The following is a 25,935-nucleotide window of genomic DNA, read 5'->3' on the forward strand; positions in this document are numbered from 1 at the left end:
TAGTTTCATGTGTGGAATAGACACTATTTAACCAATGAATCTGTGGTTTTCCCCTTTCCCCCTTCTTTCTTTACTCTTAAATCTAATTTTGGCTTCAATTTATATTGGACTATTTTATGTGAAATTGTTAAGGAAAATAGGTAATTTTCCATGAAACTGAAGAGTATATCTTTTAAGAACAAATGCTTTTTTTTTTTTTTTTTTTACACTTAAACTCTTTTGAATAGAAAACTTTATTGAACATATTGTATTCTTCTCTGCTTTGTTAGTCAGGGTATATTGAAGAGCATTTAACATTTTTTTGATGACAATGAATCATCATTATATTATACTGTGCTATATTCAATGCATTCAGAATTTATTGAGATAGGTAAGGCTAATTGACCTCAGGTTACCATGACTTTTGAAGTTCCCAAGTCTGGTTTTTTTTTTTTTTTTTTTTTTTTTTGTAGATTTTTAGTCAGTTTCTGCTGTCCTCTCAAGTTTCTAGTTCAATTGTTGTCATTGTGCCCAATTTTAACTAAGGAGTTCTGTAAATTTTTTAAATATATCAATCACTGTATTTCAGTATTATTAGTTTACTTTGTATTTAATCTTATGCATTCAGAAACATTATTGAGAAGAAATAAATTTCAACAGATTGCTGGAGGGATGCCTAACAGCAAAAAAGGTGAAGAAGAATTCTGCTTTCATTATTAATCAGAGAAATGCAAATTAAGACAACTCTGAGATACCACTACATACCTGTCAGATTGGCTAGAATGACAGGGAAAGATAATGCGGAATGTTGGAGGGGGTGTGGGAAAACCGTGATACATTGTTGGTGGAATTGTGAACAGATCCAGCCACTCTGAAGAGCAATTTGGAACTATGCTCAAAAAGTTATCAAACTGTGCATACCCTTTGACCCAGCAGTGGGCTTATATCTCAAGGAAATCTTAAAGAAGGGAAAGGGACCTGTATGTGCAAAAATGTTTGTGTCAGTCCTTTTTCTAGTGGCTAGAAACTAGAAACTGAGTGGATGCCCATCAATTGGAGAATGACTGAATAAATTGTGGTATATGAATGTTATGGAGTGTTATTATTCTGTAAGAAATGACCAACAGGATGAATACTGAGAGGCTTGGAGAGACTTACATGAACTGATGCTGAGTAAAATGAGCAGAACCAGGAGATCATTAAACACTTCAACAACAATACTGTATGATGATCAATTCTAATGGACGTGGCCCTCTTCAACAATGAGATGAACCAAATCAGTTCCATTTGTTCAGCAATAAATAGAACCAGCTACACCCAGCGAAAGAATTCTGGGAAATGACTATGAACCACTACATAGCATTTCCAATCCCTCTGTTTTTGTCTGCTTGCATTTTTTATTTCCTTCATAAGTTAATTGTACATTATTTCAAAGTCCGATTCTTCTTGTGCAGCAAAATAACTGTATGGATATGTATACATATATTGTATTTAACATATACTTTAACATTTTAAAAAAAATATGGTAGGGATCATTAAAAAAAAAAAAAAAAATTCTACTCCAGAAAATACCATCCACAAACTTCTTTTCAGTTTTTGTTTCAGAAGGCTGGGAAACAAGATAACTATAAAAAACATAGATTGTTGTTGAATTCTTTCTAACTCTTCAAAATTCCATTTGGGTTTTCTTAGCAAAGATATTAGAGTGGTTGGCCATTTTCTTCTCCAACTCATTTCACATATGAAGAAATAGGATTAAGTGACTTGCCCAGTCATGCCAGGCCTGCACTGTACCTACTGTCCCACCTAGATGTTAGAATCATGTTTTAAATCAAAATAAATGGGTTCTCACTGATGTGATGAATGACTTTCCTGTGGAAAGATATAAACCATCTTTGTTCCACAGCTTTGGGAATGTCTGTTTTGACTCTTGAAAGGCCTGATTCTCAGAAATGTTCTAAGAATTTGAAGTTACTGACTGGGTAAATGACCTTGGGGCAAATCTGGATTAAGGAGGGTTAGATTTGGTAAACAATTGACTAAAGTGTATTATACCAAAAAGGCAAAGGGATTACAACAAGGAACATATTTTAATAAGCTTTAAAACAGAGTGCATGAAGGCAAGTAGTCTTTGGTGAGGTTGGACAAGTAGAATTGATCCAGATTGAGAATGTTCTTATATATCAGAATCAGAAGTTTAATTTTTACTTGGTGGATAATGAAGAGCTAGTAAAAGGGCTAAAAGAAGGAGGGAAATATTATCAAAACAGTGTAGAAGGAAAATGATTAGTCAAGCAGTGTGAAGGAAGGATAAAATAAGGGATAGGAGGGCATGAAAATCATTAGTAGGTTATTCCGGTAATCAAGCCAAGAAGAGATCAGGATCTGGATTGATATGGGTACAGTAGGAAATATAAAGAAGGGATACATTCAAGAAATGTCTCAAACATACATAGTTGATGGATTTTGTCAGCTGATTGGATGTGTGGGTGGGAAGGAGGACGTGTAGAAAAGAAGTGATCTCAAGGATACAAGCCTTGGTGATGGGAAGGATAGTAACATAGCTTAAAGATAGAAAAGTTAGAAAGAGAGGCTCGTTTTAATGGAAAACCAGGAGTTGAGTTTTGAACATGTAGGTAAGATGCTAGGGAGTAACTAGGTGGCCATGGAAAATACAGGTCAGGAAAAATTGAGATAAAATTGGAAGTAGAGATGGAGATTGGAAAGTTTCCAAAGAGGTCAAGCCTTAGGAGTAGATAAAATAATTAAGAAGAATGTGAAAAGAAGAGGAAAAAACAGCACTTGACAGTACCTTAGCAGGCATTCTTATTTCAGTAGCAGGAGGAATATTCAAGAAGATAAAGGAATAATTTGACATCTAAAGAGTAGGAATATAATATTACAGAAGACAGAAGGAAGATAGGATTGAAAAGGAGCAGGGAATAAATAGGCCACTGAATCACCTGCTTCAGAGTGGTCAAGGATGATAAAGACCCCAAAAAGGTAATTGGATTGAGTGAGGAGGAGGCTGTCAGTTTCAGATAATAGAGTTTCAGAACAACTACTGTACCAGAAACTTCCTTTTCATAATATTTTCCTGAATTCAAAAACCAACCCCCTACCACCTGAAAGGTACCAAGAAGCGCATAAGAGACCTGCTACATTTTTATAATCTTAAAAGACAACTAGAAAGAAAGAAGAGGAATATACTCGAGGAAGAAAAGGAAGAGGAAAGATCGGAGAAATTACCTCACTTAATCCATGCACTAGGAAAAATCTATCAAATAAGGAAAGGGGTGGGACCAGAGCTCACACTTAAACCTTACTTTCATTATGATTGGTCAAAGGAGAGAAGAATGTGCATAGATACACAGTTGTGTACAAAAATGCATTTCACTCAACAGGGAAAGAAGAAGAAAAGGGGAAAAAAAGAAAGAAAAATAAGGAGAATAGTTTAAGGGAAAGTTAAGTCCTAAGCAAAATAAACTCTAAGCAGGGGTTCTCAAACTATGGCCTGCTGAGGACGTTTATGCGCCCGCCTCAGTAAATGGGCTGAGGGGCGGAGACAGAATGTGAGGTTTTGTTTTGGCCCCCTGTTTTAAAAGTTTGAGGACCACTGCTCTATGTCTAAAAATATTATGGCAGCTCTTTTTCCAGGGGCAAAGAATAGTAAACTATGGGTGGTGCTCATCAATTGGGGGGATGGTAGATTAAGCTATGTGATTGTGATGATCATTTAGTAATACTGCTGAGCTATAAGAAATAATGATGGGAATGATTTCAAACAAACCTGAGAAGACTTGTATGAATGAAGTGAAAGAATCCAGGAGGGCTGTTTTTAAGATAGCGGTGATGTAAAGCAAACAACTTTGAAAGACTTAGAAACTTTCATTATTGCAATGAAGCATTCAGGATGAAACTTGTCTCCCAACATAGGGATGAAAGAGATTTCAGACTGAGACATATTTTGGAAGTGTAGGAATTTGTTTTGTTTATCTATACATGTTTATAATCATTTTTTTTCTTCTCAGTTGGAGGGTAAAGAGATGACAGAGAGAAGACAGAATTTTCTTTGTTAAAAAAGTGTAATAATTCAGTTTAGTTTATAAATATCTTATGTTCAAAATGAAAATTTATAATTAATAATTTTTTAAAATAAATTTTTAAATAAATATTATAAAGAAAGAACATTGGTCTCAGAGTGATGGGGCCTGAGCTCTTCTTCCACTGTGTTCTGCCCCCTGTGACAGGTTGGACAAATCACTGATTGTCTCAGCCTCGGTTTCCTCCTCTATAAAATGAAGAGGTTAAACTAGATGGCCTCTAAGTTTTCCAATTCTAACATTTCTTAGCTTAAGGTTTTGATCTCTATCAATATGTAAATCTCCTTAAGATAGCTATAATACTGTGCTTTTGACTATTTTTTTTTATCATTCCCACTTAATGTGAATAAAAGATGTGAGAACACATTTTGAAAACAGGAAGAAGAAATACAGCATGATATTTTAAAGGGTAGCACTGAAGCAGGGAAAAGGCCTGAAATAGTGAGGTCATGGCCTCCAATGACAAATTTTGGCCCACTTTATGATTTTTTTCCCTAAAACCCCAGCCCCACCTTTTATAATAAATCAAAGAGCAATCTTGTCAAACAAACCTTGTTTTCAGCAAACGCAAAGAAAAGCAAAGCATAATTTTCTAAGACAGAAAGTCAGTTCCTTCAACAATGTAGAATAGCAAATCAACTTTATGAAAGAGGAAACATGTAGGATTTTAGAAGAAAAATTTAGAAGCCCAGAAAAGCCTGGAAAATTGAAACAACTGGTCAAGATGAGGAAAGGTTGAATCTTAAAAGATCTGATTTGTTGAACTTTGTGTGTTTCATTTTCCTCAATGGCAACTCAGCTCACCACTTAAACTGCTTGCCAAAATCTTAGAGAGAATGATTCAAGCCAAGGATTACTGGAAACATTTACAAGAAAGGGGAGGGGGAAGGAGAAAAGCTCTGTGAAAATGACTTAAAAGGAAGTTTGCTTTCAGGTCTGTTAAAGTGGCATACACTTTATTCTTGCCATTGTGGTGACAGCTGGGTTTCAGACATTGGCCACCGTTTTCCTTTTCTTTGCAGACTCTTTCCAAAAATGTAGACTGAATTCCTCCCACTAATGATAAGCAACAGAAAATAATTTATGGCATAAATGAATCCCTCTGTATTTCACATTGTGTTAGGCTCATTATGGAAAAGATATGGGGTCTCTAGTTCTCCTTGGCAAAATACTGTGCTATAAAAGTCTATTTTGTTTCCCATGCAATTATAATTCCATATTGGCCTGAATATAAATATGCCTCCTCCTTAAAAAAAATATTGCTTGCTCCTGTAAAATTAAATCTCTCTGAAAAGAAAACTACCAAACACACACAGAGGCTTCCAGTGAAAATAATTATTCAGAATTTAAATTAATAAGAGTCCACATAATATAGAGAATAGAAAGCCATTCCAGCATATCAGGATTTAAGACCCGCCTCTGACATATACTCATATGTGTCCATAGACAAGTAACTTAATTTTTGAATGCTCCCAGATAACTTTCTAAGAAAATAATAATAATAATAATAATAATAATAATAATAATAGCATTTATATAGCACTTTGAGATTTGCAGAATACCTTAATATATTATTTCATTTGATCATCATTAACATTTATGAAGTGGTTATTATGGGTCAGGTGTTAAGTGCTTTATAATTACTATCTCATTTTATTCTTGGTACTAGTGTTAACTTCATCCTACAGATGAAGAAACTGAAGTAAACAGCAGTTAACAGAATATGCCTGAATTGATAGGATTTCCTTACCTGAAAAATTTCTAAATTTATGAAATCATAAGTTTAGTTTGTATATACATTTTTTCTCCCTAGAATTTTCTCCCTAATTAATCTCTGGAATTCTCCCTAATTAATTACTATGTGAGCTCTTTCAGGACAAACAACAGTTTACCTTTCTTTGTTTCCTCTATACTTGGTATATAACAAGAATTTAAGATTGTCTTCTTATATGACTGATTATCTCTATTTGGATAATATTTGTCCTTTTAGTGATAAACTTCTGCCACATACAGCATACAAAGCATCCTAGTGAGTTCATTGAAATCCTGAAAAGTGAAGAAATTTAGGAAGGCAGACAAATGGGGGAAATTGGAGAAAATATTAAGGAAAAAAATTTTAATTGAAAAAATTTAACTTTCTATTATATTTAATCTTATAACCTACCAAATTAATATGAATAATTTTAAAATTCATTCATTGTATTCAATACAGCTTTATGGTATATGCAATATACCATATATATTGGCTTCTATTGTGTTTTGGATTGGACTCCTGGCGACCATTGAAGAAATAGGATTCCACTTCCCCAGTCCTGCCACCATTTACATTGACTTTGATCTAACTTGTGTACAGTTATTCCTTCCCATATCATGACTTTCCTCATTGTGGTTTCAACATATCTACAGGTCGACATAAGAAATCAAATGGGAATATTGGAGAAGTTTTTGAGAAGCTGTAGATGACACACATGTTAGCAGATGACACGGAAAAAGTTTAGAAACTCAGAAATACATAAAATATATGTACAGTACTATATAATATCAACTCAAATTTAAAAAGAAAAAATTCAGACTCCTCTAGTGTGAAGAGAGGGACCAAAAAGTTTTACTTGAATTTTCCAACAGCGATGCTGTGCCCTTAAACCCCTTATATACACACAAACTGTGGAAGGGGGAACTATGTTTTTGTTGATGTGATATTTTATTTTGATGTCACAATAATGCAGGAAGTTGTGCACATAACTTTTGTTCTGTCTTGAAGTTTAGTCTGAGGATGGGATGTCATAGCTACATAGCTCCCCTGCTGTGCTTTCCTGGCATGTTCCTTTTGATCCCCAATATCACTTGAGTGGTGACATTCTTGGTTCTGCTCTAGTACACTTACCTTTGCCATTGTAGTGGTTCCTGAATGTTCTCCCTTGGGAGGCTTAAACCACCTACTTGATGAGTCCCATTGGATCCCTTTTGTCTATCTTCACATTAGAACAGTTTTCCAGCATATCAAATTGAAGAATTCCAGAGATTTTTACTGACTAGTGCAATATCTTCAGAATCTTGCTTTTCTCCAAATTTCCACATATTCATAATTTATTCACGCACAATGGCATGATATGCTCATATAATTTTTCAGGATTTAAAAATAATAAAAAATATATTTTTAGATTTTAAAATAAAATAATATACACTCAAATTTTTTTTCTGCCATTTCCTAATCAATGAATCAATGGGCATTACTATGTTTTGACTTTTTTTTTTTTTTTTGGCTATCACAAAAAAGTTCTCTTATTAGTATTTTGTTATACATGTGACCTTTCTGTCTTTGAAAACCTTGAGTAATATCCTAGGTCAGGCCTGATTTGAGTGTGTCTAGTAGTTACCATTGAAGATTAGTACAAAATGAGATAGTCATTACCCATCCAACACATTAAAAAATTTATCTTAAAATAACATGCAAAGATAAAGGTTTAGGTTGATACAGTTCTGTTTATCTCCATAAAGAAAATGTACAATATAAAGGATGTGCTGTATCAAAAGGTCATTTTGGCTTTGGAAGTCAAGCATCTATCAAGTCTGAGAATCAGTGACTTTTTTGTCACTGACTGACTTTTTATGGGAAGTCTCATTAAAAACCAAGTTCCAGTTCTTTGGATACCTGTACTTCTATTTGGGAGGGGAAAATAGACCAGCTTAGGCGGGGAGGGCCTTAGCTATTTATCATTTAACAAGGGTGAATTAGGTTCCAGGCTTTGTGTTAAGCACTAGGAACATCCTTGCTTTCAAGAAACTCAACAGTTTAATGGGGAAATACCATACACTACTTATTTATAAGATATATACAGAGATACATTTTCCTGCCTCCCCAGTGTTGGTAACAACAGAATAAATATTAGCCTTATAAACAAAAGATCTGGGTTTGAGTTCTCCATTTGTCATTTACTACGGCAAATGTGGATCAGGAAAAGTCACTTCTTTTTTTTTCTGAGGCTTAATTGCTTCCTTATAAAATGAAACTAATAATATTTCCGTCACCCAGAGTTGTTGTGAAGCTCAAGTAAGATAATATATAAAATGCTATATAAATATCGTTATTTTGCTTCACTTTGCTTCTATTTGTTCCACTACTGAAATGGCTATTTAAAGTTTTAACTCCAATCAACAGAATCTTTCTGCCATTACTCCAGAGGATGAAAAGTCATTTCATTCCAATTTGCTGTAATATTGAACCAACTGTGGCTTTTTCCCCCATTCAAGCAACTGTATTAAAATGATACTTCAAAGTCTCATTTTAAACTTTAACATGTTGCAATGAAAATAACTTGCAATTGGATCTTAAAAGCAAAGCAAACTATGCATAGGACTCCCTGAAGAATACATTTTCCGATTTAATAACTTTTATCAATGCAGGGACTAACCACAATGCCACAGAACCAATGGTAAAGCAAGCTGTTCACCTTCTTACTGAGAGATGATAGATTCAAGCTACAAAATCGCAGTTTGGATCACAGCCAATGTGGGAGTTTGCTTTGCTTGACTATGCATATTTATTACAATGATTTTTTCCTTTTTAAAAATAATTTAGGAGAGATGGAAAAGAGTAAGACTAGAGATAGAATTCTCCTTGCCTCATGTAAAAAAAATGCATAGAAGAGAATATAAGGAAAGCCAGAAGGAAAGAGAAACAATTGAGCTAGTTTTGAAAATTTCATCTTGAATTTATCACATTACAGGATATGCTCAGTCTTACCACAGCTTTAAGCCATTGAAGCTTAGAGCATGCTTTTTTGAGTCTATGTCTCATAACATTCTCTTCTGCATCAAATGCTTATTCTGCCTCTCACTTCCATTTCTTCTTTGCTTTTGGAAACTATCCTTCAAAGCTATGCTAAACTTACCCTTCAAAGCTCAGGTCAAATGCCACCTCTTCCATGAAGCCTTCATTGATTTACTCTGCAACTCACCTTCATTTCGACTTTTCCTTACTCTAACCTGTAAGACTTTTTATCTCTTATGTGCTCCTATTATATTCTAGAATATTGCATAGGATTGGATAATGTTAGATATTTTGGTATACTTCATTCTACTTCTCTCATCAACTAACTAGACCCAGCCTGATAATAGTGGAAAGAATGCTGCACTTATAGACAGAAAAGCCCTGAATCAAAGTGCCAATTATTTAGCTATTAAGTCACTTAACCTTTCCCAGTCTCAGTTTTCTTCTCTGCAAAATGTGTATTATAACAAGATTGTTGTGAGGATAAAATGACAGTGTTAACACAATGTTTTGTAAATTTCTGACATTAATTAAACTTAGGTTTTCCTGACTCCAGGTCCAGCATTCTATCTAGTTCAGCCCTTATCTTTTCATCATGCTATTTTCCATTGATAATTTTTACTCCACTTTTGGAATTCAAATTATTATTGGTAACATGCTTAATCCTACTTCCATTCTACATCTTTTCATTGCTCTTTGGGCTATCTGAAATTTTAATCTTTATAAATTTATGATGTTCCATGATTTACAACCATATAATATTGCCAGATGAATATTATTATCAAAAAGATTAGCTTCTAGCAGCAAAGAGATCAATGAAAGCACTGTTACTTTTCCCAAACGAGATCACCCACAATTACCTTTCTTGTTCAATTCTAGGTCTACCTCATTATCACAATAGCATATATCTAACATACATATAAATATAACAAGGTTGTCCATAAAATAGCCTGTTGTAATCTAGACGAAATGTTTTTCCATCCACTTTATTTGCTTTGTCTAGATAGTCAAGGGAAATTCTTTTGTATTACTGTAGATTTAGGTTTTTCATAGGATCATATATCTAGAGCCAAAAAAAACCCCTAAAAGGTAGCACAATCTAATCACAGTATTTTGTAGATAAGAAAACTGAGACCTAAAAAACGTAAGTAAGTTGCTCAGGTTCTGGATCTTGATATATTAGTGTATCTGCAAATAGGCAGATTTAGAGACATTATAATTTTAGAGTCACTATAATAATAATATTCAGTTATTTTATTTGATCTTTAAACAGCTCATCTTCCATTGGTTCACTTTTGGTGAATATGCTTCTTCCTGTTTAATACCCTGCTTGATATCACTAGTCAAACAAAGTAATCATTGTAACCATTCAATCAAAATCATTTATTATTATTATGCCTCCTATATACCAGGCACTGGAGATGCAGAGACAAAACAATGTCTCAGTGTTCTTATATTATTTAACTTTGTTATAGAATTCTATATAATTCTGACATACAATTGCTGTGAGGTAAGCATTCAAATTTTTATTTTGCTCTGCTAAATAAATGTTTTCAACCAGTCAACATTTATTTATTAAATACTTGCTATGTGCCAAACATTATGGTAAGCACTAGAAGAAAAACCCCAAAATTGGGTTACTGTGGTGAGTTGGATTAATTATTTTTATAATTAAGACATCTTTTGTATTCTTACCTAGCCCTTAGTCATTGAATAGGTGTGACCTCAGACAAAGACCAAAACCAAGGTCACGAGCTGCATCAGGCAATTGTCTTGAATTTTGTCTTGCCTCCCAACTTTAATAACTCTGGAGGAGAGAGATGACTTTGTATTGCTCTGTTTTCCATAGATCTAATCCACTCACAAATCAAGACATCTCCCTTGTGATGCCATTGGTCTTTTTGAGGTTGAAAGACAAACAACAATAACAAGTGTGGTGGGTGAAAGATAAAATGACACGTTGAAAAGGGAAAAGGACCCACATGTGCAAAAATGTTTGTGGTAGCCCTTTTTGTAGTGGCAAGAAACTGGAAATTGAGTGGATGTCCTTTAGTTGGAGACTGGCTGAATAAGTTAGGATATATGAATATTATGGAATATTATTGTTCTATAAGAAATGATCAGTAGCATGATTTCAGAGAGACCTGAAGAGACTTACATGAATTGATGCCAAGTGAAATGAGCAGAACCAGGAAATCATTGTACACGGCAACAAGATTATATGATGATCAATTCTGATGAAAATGGCTCTTTTCAACAATGAGATAATTGAGGTCAGTTCCAATGATCAATGGAGAGAGCCATCTGTACCCAGACAGAGGACTCTGGGGACTGAGAGTAGATCACAACATAGTATTTTCATTTCTTGAATTTTGTTTTCTTTCTCATTTTTTCCTTTTCATTGTGCAGCACAATGATTGTGAAAATATGTATAGAAGAATTGTACATGTTTAATATATATATTGGATTACCTACTCTCTAGGAAAGGGAGTAAGGGGAAGGGAGGAAGAAAAAAATTGTTACACAAGATTTTGCAAAGGTGAATGTTGAAAACTATACATATATTTTGAAAATAAAAAAAATTTTTTAAAGTAAATGTTAAAAAAAAAATAAACGATAAAATAACAGGAAACAAAGGTTCAAGCTTCTCAGTATATCAATTTACTAAATAATGCATACCAGTTACTTACCTCCACTCCAAGATTTGGCACTGGACCTTGAATACAGGGCAAAATAGACTTTTATGTATGAAAAACAATTAAATATCAGCTAATTAAAAGAAAACAAATAAATAGGATATATCGGTAATCTGATTTCTTCTTGGAGAAAAGATTAAGGACTTTCCAAGTTGGGAGGGAGAGTATGCAAGTGAAATAAGAAAAGTTAAAAAAAAGAAAGAAAGAAAAGAAAAAAAAAAAGAAAAAGAGATTCCTATTGTCCCCAAGTGAACTATGTCAATCAAATGAACTATATAACTGGCATGGAAATAATAACTAGTATGGCCCAGTTTTTAAGAGAAGACATGTGAGTTGCTTGAGCTGTACAATTATGAGAAAATTCCTTGCATCAGTCTTTGGATCTGACTGGGTTTCTGGCCAGTATAATGTAAGTCCTTAATTGAGAGTCTCTAAGTAACAGGTAAAGGTGATCCAGCTTCCCAGAAAAGCAGGACTAGTTTCAATTAATTCAATAATGTTTTCTCTCAATTTCCACAATTGAATAAAATGTTCTCACAAGACAGAATTTTGACTAGACCTGTAATTGGATATAAAGTAAACTTAGCTTCTAAATTGTTACAAAATGGAGTCTGTGATTCACTCAATTCCCACAGTTAGCTACTTGTTCTAATCCCTTCAGTGATCTCTCAAGAAGATTGCATCAAGAAACAATAAACACAGTAGGAATTTAAATTTTTCACATATCTCAGCAATGTTTGTAATCATAAAGATATATTCATTTGTATCTATAAAAATCAATTAGTGAGCTATCCCAACCCAGATACAAGAGCCTTTTCATGGCATGGGGAACAAAGCAAGAAGGCTGGGAAAAATCTATACTGAGCAAAGCTTCATTTCTAGTGAGATCAAATGCAAGAGCTGCATTGTTGAGAGTAGAAAAAAAATCCACTAGTAAGAAATAAAAAAGAAATAGGAATCCAAGACAGGAGGCCTAATTTTGGATTGTAACAGTAGATTATGAATGAAGACAAAATAAGAAAGATAATCAGGCAAAAAGAGTAAATATGTGATTTTTAATGAGATCATGGAAATGTTACTTTCTCTTTTTGTTTTGTGTCGGTGTATTTTTCTTCTGTTTTAACTGCAGGTCCTCTCTGCATAAACTGGATCATTTTAGGTTTCATGACAATCTCTTGAGACTTTAGCTTACTTTTTTCTTCAAATTCCTATCACAATTCAGTGAGGTGATTATGCTTATAAATTTTCAGTGGTCCTCCATTGTGGTGTTTAGCACATATTTAGAATATTTTAGATGTTTTTGCTCCTGAATGTCATGTTTTTCTACTTTCTTGGGAAAATGAATTTTTAATGGCTAAGGAGATTTCTGCACTCTTTTAGCTTCCTTATTGTAGTATCTGTTTGATATCATTTCTTTAGGAAATGGTGATCGTGTTAATATCTTTATTTTTATATGTTTTCTCTTGAGGAGTTGATAGTTTGTCAAAGTTAGGTTAAAGTTGCCAAAATCACATATGTAATATGATAAACATTTATTAAGTGCTTATTGTGTGACAGCCACTAAGCTAAGCTCTGGACAAACAAATAAAAAGAATGAAAAATAGCGTTTGTCTTCAAGGAGCTTACAGTCTCTAATGGGGGATGACAGTACATACAAGGAAGCTGAAAGGGGGGAAAGAATACTAAAGAGTATTCAGAGAGGCATTGTGGATGACAGTGGAGTTAAAACTAAGCAGAGAAGCTACTGACAAATGAAGAGATGGCAAGCATTTTGAGCCTTCTAGAAAGGGAAGCTATAAGAGGAGCTTCTTCATCTTTATCTTTTCTTCTAATTTGATGAGGTGTTTTGTTTTTTGTTTTAGCATTTGCCTTGATCAGTCAGTGAACGAATTACATAAAAATAACTGATCCAAAATGACAGCTGTGTTTACAATCACTGAATCTGAGATTTGGAAAAGTCTTCAGTGGGCATCTTGTCCGGCCTATACAACCCATCAGTTCCTTCCTCTTTGATAAGATAATCAATTTCGTTTTATTATATTTTCAGTTCCCTGATAATCTGACATATTCATGTCAAAGATTGTCAACACTTCAGACAAATGTGTTTCAATAGAAACCTGCCAATTAGAAAACCTGTGACTGATATTGGGCAGCTATGTGGCATAGTGAATAAAGCACCAGACTGTCCTCATAGTTAAAATCTGGCCAAGACACTTATCTCTGTGGCGCTGGGAAAGTTACTTAAACCTGTTTGCCTCAGTTTCCTCAACTGTAAACTACTCTAATATACTTTCCAAGAGAGATGATCAAAAAGATTAAACATGAATGAAAATAACTGAACTTCAATAGCTAGATATCACAGACTAATTTGTGACAAGCATAGGTCATAGCTTCAGCTTGCTCCCATAACCCAAAAGACAGATAAAATAGTATTTGTTTTACCTAACAGAAACATACATGTTTAGCCTCCTGAGCTTTGAATTGTGTGGAAGGAAATTCTAGGGAGCAGTTCTAATTCACAAATAGGAGAATGGAAGAGGATGGCAGCCCAAGGATGCTGCGGCTATATTAACTTCCCTGAATTCATGGTCTAATTCTAACTCACCAAGTTCTGCCTTTTGTGTGCTGTAGACAAGCTCTGACTTCTCCAGAGCTAATTGGGCCTATGTCAACATTAATGGTAGAAGCCAGTGTTCTGATATTGCCTTATATAGCAATTGTTGATTAGTGGTGATGTTGAGAAGGGATTGGAAGCAGCTGCTCCCAGTGGCTGGCTGACTTACTGATACATCTGGGCTTCCTTGGTGTGATGACATCATCATATGCTGCTAACTAATTCTACGGCCTCAATAGGACCTCAATTTTTAAGCCTCAATGTCCTATTGCTTCCTTTCCCCCTTCTTCCCTTACCTATGAAATGAGAATTTAACTAGAAAGTCTCCAACATCCCTTTTAGCTATAATTTTTTATTATTTTTGTAAAAATCTGACATAACACACATATATGACCTGTTCCTAGTCCCTATGCTTTATTTAAAAGGCAGGGCAAAGAGTGCTGAAATAGGAGTGAGGAACAGCTAGCTGAGTTCAGATGTGGCCTCCAAAGCTCACTTAAGCCTCAGTTTTCTTGTTTCCAAAATGTGGGAAGTAATAGCTCCTATCTTCTAGGGTTGTTGTGAGGATCAAATGAGAGAATATTTATAATGTGCTTATCTTGGTGCTTAGCACATAGTATAGGTGATTTAAAAAAACCTCTACTGTTCCTTATTACCATAATCCTCAAAACATTCAGCATTATCTGTGCCAAAGGGAATTGGTACTCTTGTGGTGAAAGGACATATAGACATCACTTAATATATTGCCTTTTAAGTCATTTTTGTTTATTTCTCTTAGATCTTATTACCAAAGCATGAAAGAAAGGCAGTTGGATTTAATAAATCATTATTACACATTACTCCAACAGAGCCGTCAAGTAGTCAGCACATATTCAAAGTGAGTTTCAGATCAACACACTTAGTTTACAGTGGGATTTGTGATGAAAACTGTGGTGGAAGTTTGTAAGAGGGAATCTGGTCCCTTCAAGCTCTAATCTATGTTGTGTCTGTGTTCAATTGTTTCATGACTCTAGTCGGGGTTTTCTTTGCAAGGATACTGGAGTGATTGGCCATTTCCTTCTCTAGCTCATTTTACAGATGAGGAAACTGGGGCAAATGGGGAATAAGTGACTTGCCCAGGGACACGCAGATAATTAGTAGCTAAGGCCAGATTTGAACTCAGAAAAATGAGATAAATCTTTCTGATTCCAAATGAACTATTCACCATGATACCTAGTTACCCCCAGTTTTGATACTGTCCTGATTCATTTTCGTCCATTCTCATATTTTGTGAAATATGTACATATTTTTATTTGTAACTGTCCACGATGCTTCTCTGTGTGATTTTATAGACTAGTTTATATTCTAATTTGGGCTTTCCTTTGTATTATGTATTCCTTTATATTTGGCAAGTAAGTCAAATGTTTGTTGATCAAAGTTCCTTCTGATTGCTTTTATTGTGGCAGTAAATTTACATAAGTTTGACTTTTGGATGAAATTATTATAGTCAATGTCAAGATCATTTCTGTTGTCCATTTCCCATTCAGTAACTGTTTAAATAATTCATTGACCAGTTTCATTGTCTTTTTCATAACCCACTAACTATATTACATCACTAATTTCAGCTAGCTATCTGAAAAATGCATGGTTTTGGTCTTGGTCACAAAAGGAAATGAACAAAAGAATGTGGATGGTGCATAAACACAAATCTGTCACCAACCAATATTAGTTAAAGGGAAAAACTCAAATTATCATGCATGAGGAATGGCAGTTAATTAAGAGCCCATTCTAAAACTTATACAGCCTTAGAGAGAAAATATTAATAACAAAGAAGTGCCAATAACATTTAGAAAATATACCCCAAAAAAATCAGAAAAAAATCTTTTTCTTTGCTTCTAACTTACTCTAAATCATGTGACATGGCGTTAAAGACAATAAAAACACTTTGGAAAATGCCCCTCTTAAAGCCAAGAAGAATCACAGACAAGCAGAACAGATTTGAAAGTTGCATTTTGAATTTACATAACTAGCATTTATATAGCACTTTAAGGATGGCAAAGCACTTTGTATGTGTTACCTTAAGTGATCTTCACAACAACCCTAAGAGCAGGTGCTATTATTATCTCCATTTTACAGACAAAGGAAACTGAGGCTGAGAGGGTAAATGATCCTTGTCTGGGGGGTCACAGATCTAATCAATGTCTATGGCAGGAATTGACCTCAAATTTCAAGTCTAACACTCTATCCACTCTGCCACTTAGCAGCTCGCTTCATAAGCAAGTTGCATATAACAGATTCAGGATTTCACATACAACCCTCTCTTTCTGTTAATGATATACACACACACACATATATATAAGTAGAATTTTAAGTAGAATATACATTAATGACTCTCAGCCCTGATGTTCTTGGGGAGGGGGGAAGGAAGGTCTCACAGGATTATTAGAAGAGGAACTGCATACACATGTATAGCAAAACAACTACTGTTATTGTTATCAACCTTGTCATCAGCAAAAGTTGCAGCATAAATAATGGCTTTTTTAAAACAAATGGGTCAATTATTGGACTTGGAATCAGGAAGACCTGGATTCTAAATATACCTCTGGTGTATTAGCTGTGTGACTGTTGACATGTCTAGATTTAAAATATAGTCTTCTGACTCCAGGCCTAGCATGCTGTCAGCTGTGTCACCTAGCCACCTTTTCAGTTATTTTTCAATCATGTCTGACTCTTCATGACCCCATTTAGGTTTTTCTTGGCAAAGACACTGGCAGAGAAACTAGAACTGTTTGCCATTTCCTTCTCCAGCTCATTTTACAGATGAATAAACTAAGGCAGGAGGGTAAGTGACTTGCTCAGGTCCACACAGCAGCAAATAGTTCATATGAACATTTGAAGTGGAGAGCTGTACATTTCAGCTGTCACATAGTGAGTCCTTAATAAATACTTTTTGACTGACTATGATAGTTCACCCTTATACTAAGATTCAACACCACTCACAAACACTTGTGGAAACCCTACTTAACTTCACAGGATTGTTGTTTTGGGGATCAAATATTATAACACATATAAAGCTGTTATTTCCTTAGTCAGCAGACACTAATCATAAAGTCCCTCCCAAGTTAAGAACTATTTATCTAGATGAAAGTTTCTCTGTGATAGTTATTCTCTCTGAAAGAGACCAGCCCTCAAGCTAATTTTTTTTACCTTAATTAAAAACAGACTAACAACTCATGTAAATAAGGAAGAAGTGAAGGAAAATTTGATGTTTAAGGAAATCTTCTCTCCTCTTCAAGGATTTGAAGCCAGAACGAAAAAATTTGTGGCCTGAAAATAAATTAGAAAGTTTGAAGAAGAAGAATGAAACTCATTTAGTGCCATGTACAATTAGATTCTTATTCTTTCTGACATATTTTCCAAGTATAATACGTGCACATACCAAACAACTAGGTAATTTTCCTGGCTCTCTCTAGTGGCCAGAAGGAAAATTGGCCTTGCTGAACACATAAGTTCCAAATTGACGAAATCAAAATTTGTACACGTTTTTGTTCAGTTTTAACATTTTTTTCCCCTTCACTTTGGAAAAGCCAAGAAGGGCTCCTCACCTGCTTGGGCTGATTTTTTAAAGATGCTATCTCTACTACATCATTTGTCTGCCACATGTTTGCATAATGGGAACTTTCCTGGTGAATTTCAAGTTCAACTCATGAGAGTCTGTGTTCACTTGACTTCTTGTCCTGAGGTTTGCTTTCTGGTTTTCTCATCTTGAGTCCCCCAGGGATTTCTATTAGGTTTCATTCAGGCTTCTGATGATATGTCAGTCAGTCAAGAAACATTTATTAAATACCTACTATGTGCCAGGTAATATGCTAAGCCCATGGGATACAAAGAAAGGAAAAGACATGTTCCCAACCAACTCACAGTTTAATGGGAGAAATGATAAAAGGAACAATTACTGTTATGTACAAATGAGCCATTGATAGGATAAATTTGAAATAATCAAGAGAGGAAAGGCACTAAAATTTACATGGATGAGGAAAGATGGCAGGCAACCAAGATATGGGGATAGCCTGCAAAAATGCCAGAAGTCAGGAAATAGAGTTTCTCCTTTAAGAAATAGTAAAGAGGCCAGGACTACTGGATCAAAGGCTGCATAGAACTGTGAGTGGTATATAACTATAAGGCATTTATTTGTAAAACCTTGACAGAAAATACTGGAATTTTTTCATAAAGATGGGGAGGAAATCATGGAAACTCAACATGTTAACTAATTCAGGCCTGAAGTTGATGGTATATTCTGAATAGAAGTCAGTACTGAAATGAGGTAAATGTGCATTGTCACAAGTACTAATTCAACTAGCATCTTACAAAGAATTCCCAAGATGAAGGCATAACTATCAATTGTTGTGCCTGACTGAAGATACCCAATTGATCTAATATTGGGAAAGTGGAATTGAATAAAGCTGGGTTGTTAACCACAGCTGTGTTATAGAATTTTAACTTCAGGGTCCACTACACTTTCAGTGTTGAAAGGATACTTGAATTGGAAAATTAGAGACTACTATTAACTCTTTACACTCTCCCATCCTGGTGAACCTTGGGGCACAGGGTAACTTGAATGGATTAGGTCAGAGGTAGTTTTATTTATTATTGGGTATGCAGCTTATAGAAGAAATCAGGGATCATGTGTGATAAGCCCAGAGTGATATAATGGATGGATTTAGAATGAGAAAGGCTTGGGTCCAAAACCCACATTTGTCACATCATATTTTGGTGACAATGCAGCAAGTCACTTAAACTCTCTCATTCTCCATTTATAAAATGAGAGAGCTTTACTAGATGGCTTCTGAGATTCCTTGTAGCTCAAAAAATTAACCATTCCTATAATTCTAAATTTGACAGTTCTTTTGGTCATTTTTTAAATCATGTCTGACTCTTTGTGACTCTTTGTGTTGTTCTTGTTTGATATCTTTATCATCCAAAATCCCCAAGAAAAAGAAGATTAAATGACTAGCCCAGGGTCACATGACTAGTAAGTATCTGAGGCCACATTTGAATTCAGGAAGATGAGTCTTCCTGACTCCAGGTTCAACACTCTACCCATTATGCCACTTAGCTTCCAATTTTTTCAGTGACCTGTATTAAATCAAACAATATTCACAAAGCACTTGTAGGAAGCCTTCACATTTTTCCATCTGTCTCCCTCCCTCAAGTCCCACTCTATCCTACCAGCAGACCCACGTTTATTTATAGAAAACCCCATAGTCAGATTCCTTTGCAAAAGTCATTTCTCCAACCAATCATTGCATCTTATTTATTTATATAATATAGTTAAGGTCTTTCTTGGATATCCTTAAATTTAAATTTACCTGCAAACAGGCTGTTCCCCATCAGTTCCCAGCCACAGAAAAGTTCGGTGAATTTGTAACTCCTTGGATCTCTGCAGAAGGGTATGAAATAGACTTTGTAATTCTTTGTATGATTTATGGTGATGATTTTTCACTGCATCACACTTTACTTGTGATCTCTCTTTTGGACTGCCAGCTCCTTGAGAACAGGGACTGTGTTTTTACTTTTCTTTTGTATTCTTAGCATTAAGCACAGGGCCTGACTCATAGTGGCTTAATACATAACACTTAATAAATGCTTGTTGACTGTTAGTACATTACTTATCTATTGTTCTTGTTTGATATCTTTATAATCAAAAAATCCCAAGGAAAGTTTGTATTCCCAAATGTATCCTAATAACATTAAGCATGCACATACATTTAAAAAAATGTTGCAGGAATTTCACAACAAAAATAAACTAAAATCAATTCCAAATGTCTGTCCTAGAAAAGGCAGCCACAAAAGGATTTGGTAAATTCATACAAATACTTTTTTGAGTCTCCGTTGTAAGGGAAACAGACTTTGGAATTCATTGTATGATTCATGGTGGTTATTTTTAACTGCATGACACTCTGTTATTTTATAGCACTGAATGGAAAATTGGTATATTCCACATCTGTGCATTAATAGCCAGTTTTCCCAACATTAGGCAGCCCACACACAGCAGTATAGCTCTTTTTAAGGTTTTTTCCTCAAAAAATTTACAAGATTAATTTTATGATATTAGCAGTTGTCACAGTGGATATTAACAGCCTACAGAAGGACACATTCAAGGACAGAAAACTTGAGTTCAAATCATATGCTGAGTAATTCACTAATCTTGGACAACTCATTTAAATTTCTTTCTGAACAACAGTTTCTCCATCTCTAAAATGAGGATAATAAAATCCAGACTGTTCACTTCACCATGTCATAAGTTTTAAATGAAATATTATATATGTAAAGCGATTTGAAATTTTCAAAAGCACTCTCCAAATGGCTGCTACACTTATTATATTCATCAATATTTGATCACTGGATGAAATCTGCAGCCTTTGAGGGCATATTTTACAAAGCTGAACTAAAGATTTTGTCTTCATTCAGTGCCAACAATACCAGCTAGAGGACTGAATGCATATAATAGAGTAATGAGAGTTTAATGATCTGCAGAGATATTTTGGATGGGGGACTCAAGTCTCAAAGAGATTACCTAACTCATTTTTTGAGAAATTATTGTAGCAAGCCCTGCAGGCTTTTGATGAAAAAGCATAAGGAATTGTGTAAAGATTCAATGTAAAAAAAAAATAGACCATAAGAAAAAAAGTCCTTCAGTCAGTGAAACTGTGGACAGCTAAACTTGAAGGTCATCAAAACAGATTATTATAATTTATGGCACATTAGATTGACTAGTTAATATTGAGAGAAATATGCAAAGTAAACTGCACATCTTATTTTATGATATTAGCAGTTGTCACAGTGATTAACAGGCTACAAAAGGGCAGGGTTTTTTAAGAGGCAGCTGAATTTGGGGGGTCAAGAAGAAGTCACTTAGCCTTTCTGTGCTTCAGTTTCTTAATCTGTAAATGGGGATAATAAATAATAAATTACATATCTCCCAAGGTTGTTAGAATCAAATGAAATATTTATAAAGCATTTTATACTCAAAGCACTATATAAATGCTAGTTATTGTTGCTATTATTATTTGTTTTGTTTAGTTTTTAATGTGATTTCATCAATATAGGAAACTCACAATGTGAAAAATGCCTTCCATCAATACATACCTGCCACTTGTTTGTAATTTACAGTTTCAGAGATTTGCCTGGGGATAAACATATATATGACAGAGAGAGATTTGAATTTGACTTGTTTTGATGAAAAGGCTGAAGGACCTCACCATTTGTAAAGAAACATTTTTAATCTTTCAATTGTCAATAATATTGACAATCTAGCTATAAACTAAGAAAATAAAAAGCTTTAGATATAAAAAAATAAAGATAGAAAACAGAATTTTTCAGTTTCATAGATTCTTCTACTAAAGTGAATAAAGGAACTGAAAGAAGCGGTGTAATTGCTCACCTAGAGGCAATAAAAAACACCACATATAGGACACTTGGGCATCATGCTTCATTAGTTGGTTGTTGGTTTTCATTCTCAAAGGGGCCCCAAAATGACATCGCTATATTAGAGTTGAGGTACAGTGTGTCTGGGTCTGATCAGATTAATACAAACTCAAAATGCTCTGCCATTGGTCAGATACAAATAATTTTGTGCCTTGCCCATAAAGAGCCCATTTTCTCTCTGATGAGGATATGTCATGTTGGGCAGTCTTGTGTCAGTGTCTTCCTTGTAGCACAATCAATTTTAAAGTTCTTAAGAGGACCTTGAGAGTGTCCTTTGTCGCCTCTTCTGACCACCTTGTGAGCACTTACCCTATGTGTGTTCTCCATAAAAATCTTTTTGGCACATGTACATTTAGTATTCTAACAATGTGGCCAGCCCATTGAGTTGTGGTCTCTGTAGTAGAGTTGAGTGTAATTAAAGGGTTTCAAACTCTCCAGTGAGTTAGGGAGGTGTCTACTCCAAGCATGTGAAAACTTCGCCTGGCTAATTAGGCAGATGAGAATAATTTGCTCCAATGGCAATGAAGGCAAGGGAAACAGGTGTTGTGGAGTGCTTGGAGCTTGGTTAGACATCGAAGACATCAGTTTCATCCACCACACCTCGAATTATCACCAGTTGTCTTGACTCTGTCCTGCCACTAGGTAATTATGACTCTGGAACAGAGAGTGAGGCTGACAACTTCGTGTAACTCTGCTTCACTTAAATCCAATTTATGCATGAGTCAAAAGACATCTGATGACCATTCTGCCATTTCTACCTATCTGAAAGCCCTGTGGCAACAGGTGAGTGACAAAACAGCAGGTGTAAATACACTGAGAGCTATAGTCCCTGCATACAAGCAGCCCAGGCCATAGAGTCGGCTGCTCACTGGAAACAGCAGTGGGATTTGGTAGCCTCTTGGGTGTCTGAGCAACCTTTTAAGGATTACACTGATCATGTACTGCTTACAATGGTCATAAATAAAAGAATTGCTTTATGTGTCAGCAGCTATTGCAGAGGATAAAGAAATATTTTCTAAAACAAAATTGACAAGATGCTTCAAATCAAGTCACCATATGATTTGACGTATAGCTACTTAAGAACAAAGACTTTTTTAATGTTGAAAAATGCTAATAGATTTTGAAAAGAAAAAAAGTCAAGAGTATGTAGAGTACTTAAAAGCTTCATAACTGTCATCCATACTTGTGTTGTTGAATATAAAGATCTTTGAGTGATATCACAAGAATTGAAATTGACTAAACATTAAATGGACAAGAAATGACTGGTTACCAGCATGGCAAATATTTCAGAACTGGCTGTGTCCAGTCAAATCATCGACTAGTTAAAACAGAGGTCAAAATCAAGACCAAATTAGAAGGATTAAGATGAGAAGAAAACTCTTCATGTAATTATAGAAGCTATAACCTTGTCTATTTAATTACCATTTCTTGGAGAAGTTTAACTGATATAAAATAGTCACCAGTGAGGCCAGAAGAGCCCCGAAACTACCCCATCCAGCAAACCTTTAATCTTCTTGCCAAATGGAGAAACATGTCAGCCAAGTGGAATATAGAGTTATAAAACATATTAATTCAGAAAACATTGCCCAGAAAAATGATGGAAGATTTTCAGAGCAATATTACTCCCCTTTGTTTTGGGGTTGTTTTTCAAATGTGTTTGAATCATCATGACCCTATTTGGGACTTTCTTACCAAAGATAGTACAATGTCCAACTCATTTTACAGATGAGGAACTGAGGCAAACAAGGTTAAGTGACTTGCCCAGAAACAAAAAGCTAGTAAGAGGGATTTGACCTCTAGAAGATGAGTCCCTCTTTACTTCAGGCCTGGCACTCTATCCACTGCTACCCAACTGGCCCTTTACTATTGCTCACAAAATAGTATAGTAAAAAGCCATGTAGGGGGAAATGAGCTTGCAGAAAATAACTTTACCTTTTAAATACCCCCCCAAATTGTGAATCAAATAAAATCATTATTATTCCCTATCAACTTTAGGCAATACAACAAAGCCACACCTTTTCTGTATATTCTATGCAGAATGAGAACATCATATAGTAACCAAGCATTTACTACATTCAGAACAGTCATCATTATCCTCATCATGTTTTGCCTTAAAGTACTTTTATGGCCTTGATCTTCAAATTTTCAGTTTGAATGATATCACATTGGCAGCTTTTTAAGACCTTTTAAAAATTTGACAATTCTTTCTTTTCTTTTCAAAGTAATTTGAAGGGGAGGTAGGAGTAAAAGTAGAATGGATTTTTCTTGATCAGGTCATTGGAATAAAATTACTTGACTGGTTTAATTCTTAGCTAAAATAGTTCCTGTGAATCAGCAAACTGTAGTAGATAGTGAAAAGTCCTGACTCCACGAAATCAGGAAGACAAGTTCATGTCTTGCTTCTGAGACAAGTTGTGGAACTATGGAAGACTCACAAAACTCAGAGATGAACATCTCTCCAATATTAGAAGTAATCCAAGACTTACTCATCTTTATCATTGGAGTGATTTACTCCACTGAGAGTTGCTTACATGAGGAAATGACAAGTCAGAGAGCACCACTCACCTCCCTAGAGCACTCCTAGTATAATGATTCATTTCCAACATTGCTGTGGAGGCCCAGTGTAAACATTTGCTTTTAAAGTTAACTGTATTGTGTGAGGGTTGTTTTTTTCATTGTATATGCATACAATTTCAGCTTTAGGTCTCCAAGCATTTCCATCCCATGGAAATGCTGACTGAGAAGACCATGACTGAGAAGCAGTCAACAACTTACAACTAGCTAAGATGAATCAGAAAACTAAAGATTATGCTCAGTGAGTGAGTACTCTATGATTTTGTGATTCAGCCCAAAGAAGGAAAAGAACACTTGGGTTTACTGAAATCATTTCTAAAAGGGCAGTCTTTTCACAAAAAGCCAAGAAATGTGGGGGAAATGTCAGGAGGCCTAAGGCAAAAAGGAAGGGAAAAAATCATGAGAAAGAAGAGATCAGAAATTGTTGGAAATTGTTAGTAGCTACAATAAAAGTGGAAAGGGGGGCAATACATATTCTGCTAGCAGAAAAAAAAAAGAGCAGAAAGTAAAGAAGTTGGAACTTTCTTGTAGTCAGTGAGTAGAGGCTAGAAGCCAGTTCCTGAAAATGAGAGAAATAGGTTTCTCATAAATGTGGATGGTACCTTGGATAGAGTACTGGGCCTATACTTAGGGCAAGTCACTTAAGCTCTGTTTGCTTCAGTGTCCTCATCTATAAAATTGGTATAATAATAACACCTGTCTCACAAGGGTGTTGTGAGGATCAAATGATATCATAATTGTAAAAAACTTAATACAGTGTCAGAGACATACTAAGCACTACATAAATCTTGGGGGTAGGCTAAGTGAAATAGTGGATAGAGTACTAACCTGGAGTTGTAAAGATCTGAGTTTAATATGACCTCAGATGCTAACTGTGCAACCAGGGGCAAGTGACTTGCCCCTGTTTGCCTCAGTTTCCTCATTTGTAAAAATGAGTTGGAGAAGGAAATGCCAAACTACTTCAGTATCTTTGCCATGAAAACCCCAAATGGGGGTGCAAAGAGTTGAACAAAACTGCAGTGATTAAACATATAAATGTTAACATTATTACTTTTTCCAGCATGCCTTTTTCTGCATGGAAGAAAAAAGAAATGAGATTATCTAAAAATCAGTTTTATCATCTTTCTATCTGCTATGTCAGGTCATCCCAGAATCACAGCATACCTGAAGAGAACAAAGCTTGTCTAGGAATAGAAAATTATAGCTTCCATCCTAAGGAAATTGGGTCAGTGTCCTATAATATTTTTATTGGTTTTTTGGCTTTCAGCATTATTTCAGTCTCAACCTAATCACCAAAGTGTCATTCTCTTATGTTATTTATAAATGAGATTTTATTAGAAATTGAATCTTATAATTCAAATAATATACAAAACTGTCAATCTCATATCAACATAGATTCTGATACCTTGAATTCTAATAAAAGTTAAATAAATATTGAGGAAAGCTTGGAGAAATTTGCAATAATAATAACAATAACAATAACAAGCACTTATATAGCATCTACTTTTAAATCTACTGATACTTACATGGCATATACTTGTACATAGCTGGAAGGAGCCTTTTCCCAAGTGATTTCTAACTCTGGAAAATGATCATTTTCTTCAACTTTGCTAAAAGTATTCACTGACATTTTCATCATTCAAAAATGATGTCGATATTTCATGTGTTAAATTGTGCTGAATGCTTTACAAATATTACTTTACTTTATCCTCACAATAACCCTAGGTGCCA

At 34.9% G+C, this 25,935-nt stretch overlaps 1 protein-coding gene and 1 long non-coding RNA gene across 8 annotated transcripts in view; both read left to right on the forward strand.

The window, feature by feature from the left end:
- PALM2AKAP2 (PALM2 and AKAP2 fusion) overlaps positions 1-25,935 on the forward strand; it is a 485,619-nt gene that overhangs the window by 113,018 nt on the left and 346,666 nt on the right. The gene's annotated exons all lie outside the window — the stretch shown is intronic.
- The window catches only part of LOC141550325 (uncharacterized), a 46,248-nt gene continuing 20,317 nt past the window's right edge, over positions 5-25,935 (forward strand). Inside the window, exon 1 of the long non-coding RNA XR_012484583.1 lies at positions 5-25,429. This is a non-coding gene — a long non-coding RNA (uncharacterized LOC141550325). The remainder of the gene's footprint in view (positions 25,430-25,935) is intronic.

Source organism: Sminthopsis crassicaudata, chromosome 1 (genome assembly GCF_048593235.1).
Source record: "Sminthopsis crassicaudata isolate SCR6 chromosome 1, ASM4859323v1, whole genome shotgun sequence".
NCBI classification, from domain to species: domain Eukaryota; kingdom Metazoa; phylum Chordata; class Mammalia; order Dasyuromorphia; family Dasyuridae; genus Sminthopsis; species Sminthopsis crassicaudata.